Below are 6,742 nucleotides of genomic sequence, written 5' to 3' on the forward strand. Positions count from 1 at the left end.
GTGATGCACTATATATACAAAAATATGTCGACACCCCTTCAAATTAGTGGATTCTGCTATTTCAGCCACACCCGTTGCTGAAAGGTGTATAAAATCGAGCACATTGCCATACAATCTACATAGACAAACATTGACAGTAGAATGGCCTTACTGAAGAGCTCAGTGACTTTCAACGTGGCACCGTCATAGGATGCCACCTTCCCAACAAGTCAGTTTGTAAAATTTCTGCCCTGCTAGAGCTGCCCCGGTCAACTGTAAGTGCTGTTATTGTGAAGTGGAAACGTCTAGGAGCAACAACGGCTCGGCCGCGAAGTGGTAGGCCACACAAGCTCACAGAACGGGACTGCCAGGTGCTGAAGTGTGTAGCACATAGAAATCTTCTGTCCTCGGCTGCAAAACTCCCTACTGAGTTCCAAACGGCCTCTGGAAGCAACGCCAGCACAATAACTGTTCGTCAGGATCTTCATGAAATGGGTTTCCATGGCTGAGCAGCCGCACACAAGCCTAAGATCACCATGTGCAACGCCAAGTGTTGGCTGGAGTGGTGTAAAGCTCACAACCATTGGACTCTGGAGCAGTGGAAACGCAGCCTCTGGAGTGATGAATTACGCTTCACCATCTGGTAGTCCGACGGACGAATCTGGATTTGGCGGATGCCAGAAGAACGCGACCTGCCTGAATGCATAGTGCCAACTGTAAAGTTTGGTGGAGGAGGAGTAATGGTCTGGGGCTGTTTTTCATGGTTCAGGCTCCTTAGTTCCAGGAAAATCTTAACGCTACAGCATACAACAATATTCTAGACGATTCTGTGCCTCCAACTTTGTGGAATGACAATGCCCCCCATACACAAAGCGAGGTCCCATTGACCCAAGGTGCAGGAGCCTGGCTCCGGCTGACTCTCCCATTGACCCAAGGTGCAGGAGCCTGACTCTCCCATTGACCCAAGGTGCAGGAGCCTGGCTCCGCCTGACTCTCCCATTGACCCCTAATGTGCAGGAGCCTGGCTCCGACTGACTCTCCCATTAACCCAAGGTGCAGGAGCCTGGCTCCGCCTGACTCTCCAATTGACCCAAGGTGCAGGAGCCTGACTCTCCTATTGACCCAAGGTGCAGGAGCCTGGCTCCGCCTGACTCTCCCATTGACCCAAGGTGCAGGAGCCTGGCTCCGCCTGACTCTCCCATTGACCCAAGGTGCAGGAGCCTGGCTCCGCCTGACTCTCCCATTGACCCAAGGTGCAGGAGCCTGACTCTCCCATTGACCCAAGGTGCAGGAGCCTGGCTCTGCCTGACTCTCCCATTGACCCAAGGTGCAGGAGCCTGGCTCCGCCTGACTCTCCCATTGACCCAAGGTGCAGGAGCCTGGCTCCGCCTGACTCTCCCATTGACCCAAGGTGCAGGAGCCTGGCTCCGGCTGACTCTCCCATTGACCCAAGGTGCAGGAGTCTGGCTTTGCCTGACTCTCCCATTGATCCAAGTTGCAGGAGCCTGGCTCCGGTTCAATTTCACAACTGATTTAGACCTACACCTATATCTAACTATTTAACCTATGTTTTATGGACTTGTTAACAACATGTTGCTGTATGTACAAATAAAGGAAGTGCACAGTTCAATGACTATGACACGGCTTGTGTAGTCTCACTGTACCACCAGCAGAGGGCAGTGTTTACCCAAATCAGGAATTTGTTTCCCAATGAACCAGGGTCCAATGCGATTTGATCAGATTATACATTTTTATACAGACCTCTTTTTATAAGCTTTACTGTCACTGCATGTACATTGTAATATTAAACCAATGTACTTTCTAATGTATGGGGAGAGAGAATGATCTTTCCATTGTATACAGTAAAATACTCAGTGGAAAAGCTTTTAGATGGCTCCATGTTAGAAGCATTGACGTACTGTATATAAAACCTGGATTGCTTATGCTATGCATTGGCCAATGAGAGGCTTTGAAGCCACCATCGGTCGGCCATATTAGCACTCCTCAGAAGACCAGTCTTCCATAGGAATGAATGGAATTCTACAGTATTTCAATTAAATGTTTCAAGGACAAAATTACATGTATTTAAGTGTTTGCTTGTGGTGGGGTAAGTAACACTAGAACTTTCTAAAAAGGAAAATGTTTTTATATATCATTTTTTCCTTTTTTTGTATATTTAGTTCACATAATATAATTTAAAAGTATGCATTAAATTGTCTGTAGAATAAACATGGCAAAAACAAATATAGACATTAATAAATGCATTTTATATAGCTTCCAAAATATTTTTTACAATTGAGTGCCAAGATGGAGGTGTGGTGGCTTCAAAACAACTCCCCCTGTCAGTTATGAATAGGCCGATTCGGACCAGAGTTAAGCATGCTTAAGTGGAACATAATTATCTTTTTATGCACTTTTCTCTCAAAGCGTAGTCTGACCTTGAAGTTAAGCATGAGAATAGCATGCTATTTATCCGCTATTTGTTCGGGGTGGAGATCTAAGAAATGAAGGTGTGGTGGAGGTGTGTCTACAGATACAACATATTCTGACTGACTTAATCCCTCATAATTCCACCACCTTTACACAGGAGGGAACCATGAATAAGCCTTTACTAAAAACAATTCTGATAGAAATGACAGCATTCTCCATAAACTGTCATTTATAATTGAGAAGAGCTAGTTAAATAAGTAATCCGTTTGGAGAAGCGGATTGTAAATACACAGATATTGTTTTAAATCATTTTTCCTTATGATCCCTGGAGACAAATGTGAAACCAGTCATATGGAAGCAAAGTGAAAATCATATCAATATGACATGTATTGTGGCCCCTTTTCCACAGTGAAGTAGGCTATAAATAACTGTTTGGTCAGAATTTTTGTGTGCCCTCATAATTTTTGTGAATGAAATTTGGAGACCCAAGCTATAGGCTTCTGTAGGGCTGAACCTGCCGAGTTGATGTATGCGCTTTAGAATGTTTTAATTATATACCCAGACTTTTCTCCATTTTATTTTACAATGTGTATGTTAATTATTAGCCTCTATCAGGAGCCACCGTCAGTAATACCCACATACATTTATAATTGTCACTTTAGTGTTCGTTTTATTCAATTTCTAGCTTACATTTTGCATCATTCCCTTCCATTCCGTTTACCTTTCTGTCCTCTGTCACTTCTATGTAGTTGTTTCTGAGGGTCGCTAGCATTAGTGGATCATATTAGGCTAACGTTGTGCAATAATTTGGGACTTGTAGTCTATTTGAATCATTATGGAACTCAGACCTTGAGCCTGGCGCATGGTTCAGTTGTCATACTTTTCCATAATTAGTGAGGATTAGGGTAGATTTATATGGCTATTGTTCATCCCTTATTGGTCACTTTTTTCCACCTTCTAACATTTCCTGGATTGCACTTGAATATGACAACTTTCAGCATTAATCAAACCACTGTAATTTTGATTCATCAATATATTTTGTGCGTAAAGGCTCTCCAAACCAGTTAGTTTTTTTATGAAGTATGTATGAATCATAAAAAAACTAACTGGTTTGGAGAGCCTTTACGCACAAAATGTGCCTAAATAATCTACAAGATCAGAGTATTTTTAAATCTACCAGTTGGTGCTGAAACAGAGACAAATACGCATATATTTAGATGTCTTTCTTTCATTGATCCCTGTATTCTGAACCCGTTCTCTCAGTGTATTCTAGTCTGATGACAAAATTCTAATTAAAGGTAGGCCTAGACCATATTTTAAGGGATGGCTTAAGATAAATGTACTGAAAACCCTATTGAATGAAAATTCCATGAGACAATCTGGGTTTTCAGCAGTTTAATTCAATGTATTCAGCGCCCACAAGGGAACCACGCCTGCAAAGCCTGTTATGCACCTACATAAGGTGTCTGAATACCAACTACTGAGAAGTGCATAGGAAAGGTGTGGGTAGTTAAGCAGTACATTTCTTAAAACCTGTTTGGGATAGGGGGCAGTATTGAGAATTTTGGAAAAAATATGTGCCCATTTTTAACTGCCTCCTACACCAACTCAGAAGCTAGAATATGCATATTATTATTCAGGTTTGGATAGAAAACACTCTGAATTTTCTAAAACTGTTTGAATGGTGTCTGTGAGTATAACAGAACTCCTATGGCAGGCAAAAGCCTGACAAGGTTTCATGCAGGAAGTACCCTGTCTGACAAGGAGTCGTGCGTCTTGCATCTGTTTATTGAAAAGTAAGGATCTTAGCTGTAACGTGACAATTCCCAGGGCTCCGATAGGCTCTCAGAACCCGGGAAATACCTGAAGGTTGACGAGGCAGCCTCAGGCTGAAACACATTATCGCCTTTGGTAAGTGGCGGATCAGAGGACCTTTGAATGAGGCGCATGCACGATTCGCTCCTGAGGAGAAATTTAATTCGGCTGTTTAGGCTCAATGCATATTCCCGGTCGGAATATTATCGCTTTTCTACGAGATAAATGGCATAAAAATTGGTTTTAAACAGCGGTTGACATGCTTCGAAGTACGGTAATGGAATATTTAGAATTTTTTTGTCACGCCAATGCGCCATGCGCGAGACCGTGATGTAGCATTCTGATAGTGTCTAGAACTCACGAACAAAACGTCGCTGTTTGGATATAACAATGGATTATTTGGGACCAAACCAACATTTGTTATTGAAGTAGAAGTCCTGGCAGTGTATTCTGACGAAGAACAAGCAAGGTAAGAACATTTTTCTTATAGGAAATGTGATTTTGGTGGAGGCTGACCTGGGTGGGTGTCTAAATAGCTAGCCCTGTGATGCCGGGCTATGTACTTAGATTATTGCAAAATGTGCTTCATCCGAAAAGCTATTTTAAAATCGGACATATCGAGTGCATAGAGGAGTAATGTATCTATAATTCTTAAAATAATTGTTATGCTTTTTGTGAACGTTTATCGTGAGTAATTTAGCAAACTGTTAGTAAATTCCCCGGAAGTTTGCGGGGGTTATGCTTTTTCTGAACGTCACATGCTAATGTAAAAAGCTGTTTTTTGATATAAATATGAACTTGATTGAACAGACATGCATGTATTGTATAACACAATGTCCTAGGTGTGTCATCTGATGAAGATCATAAAAGGTTAGTGCTGCATTTAGCTGTGGTTTGGGTTTATGTGACATGATATGCTAGCTTGAAAAATGGGTGTCTGATTATTTCTGGCTGGGCACTCTGCTGACATAATCTAATGTTTTGCTTTCGTTGTAAAGCCTTTTTGAAATCGGACAGTGGGGTTAGATTAACGAGATTCTTGTCTTTAAATAGCTGTAAAATAGTCATATGTTTGAGAAATTGAAGTAATAGTATTTCTAACGATTCAAAAATCGCGCCACTGGATTTCAGTGGCTGTTACGTAGGTGGGACGAGTTCGTCCCACATGCGCCAGAGAGGTTAAGTCTGAATCGGGCCCATAGTGTATACCATATATATACCATTGGTTAGAAGTGATGTGGTAATGGAATGCAGAGTGGAGCAACTAGCTGGGCCGCTTCCTTTAAGTATTATGTTTTTCATGTTTAACATCAATCATTAGTTGCTTTTATGAGGATCCTCTGTGCTGGTCTATGTTTCTCAACACATTCATTAGGGATGTCTGGTTTCTCTGAGCAAAGAACAGAGGATCCCAGCACATCTAATCTGACTTCTCTCTCTTTAGCCAGAAGACTCAATGTGGACTTCAGCACAGCTTGGCTTCCCTGGAAAACTGCTTTCGGGGAGTTCTTGTTGTGATACAACCCTTCTTCCAAATCATTAGATTAACTTTTTGGGGAACCAAACTAGTTTTTTTTATTTTCCTTCTCCACTCTACTGGCACAGAATCAAAGAAGTTCTTTAGGGATTACGGTATCTGGTTTTATTTAATGTACAAAGCTGAGCCTGCCTCATACATAAACAGCTCTTCTCACTAAAGTACCTGTGCCTTCATTATCAAGTCATTTTCAGTGACATAATTATTTGGAACTTTACTTTTTTAGTCAGGTTTTCAAAGAGAATTGGAGAACTGACCTCAGTTTTTGATTTGACATATGGATTTGGTGACTCATTGATAAGTTGGCAGCCCAAGCTGTAGGGTTCAACACTGAGTGTGCCTGGTGTAGTGAGAAACTACAGCCAAAGTATTTGAGTGAAATTGAACTCAAGTCATGTTTTGGAAATGCAACCTGCACAAATAAGTGAATCCACATGGACCCACAAGCCAGCTAACACAGCCAACTAACTAGCTCTGACCCTCTGCCATCCGTGTTTAACCAAAGGCCACCTCTGTTGAAGAGCGCACCAGCAGTGATCTGTTAACCATTCACTCTGTATGAAGCAAGACGAAAGCGTTGTAATATGGAAGCATTCAACACACGGAAATCAATTGAAAAGCATTAAGATATTTTATTATTTCTCATTTTACAGTATTAGTAAAGTAGCAAGACCTACGATGTTGATACAATTACAATTAGTGACCATAGCACCAGGATCATTCCATTTTATATAACCTACATACACACTGTAAGTACATATGATTCTTAAAATCATCTTTGGATAATACATAGCAAACAAGCATCTTGTTCAATTCAGTACCAATTCCCATTACATTCCAAACACAGCACGAATATTAAAAAATAAACATACATCATAAGTTACAAATCTTAACTATTATTTTAAAAAAAGAAACAAACAGGATTACTTTTCTACAAAATTTATGGCACATAGTGCATCAAGTATTCTTTCAATTTCTGAT

This window comes from Salmo trutta, chromosome 7, assembly GCF_901001165.1.
Source record: "Salmo trutta chromosome 7, fSalTru1.1, whole genome shotgun sequence".
Lineage (NCBI taxonomy): Eukaryota > Metazoa > Chordata > Actinopteri > Salmoniformes > Salmonidae > Salmo > Salmo trutta.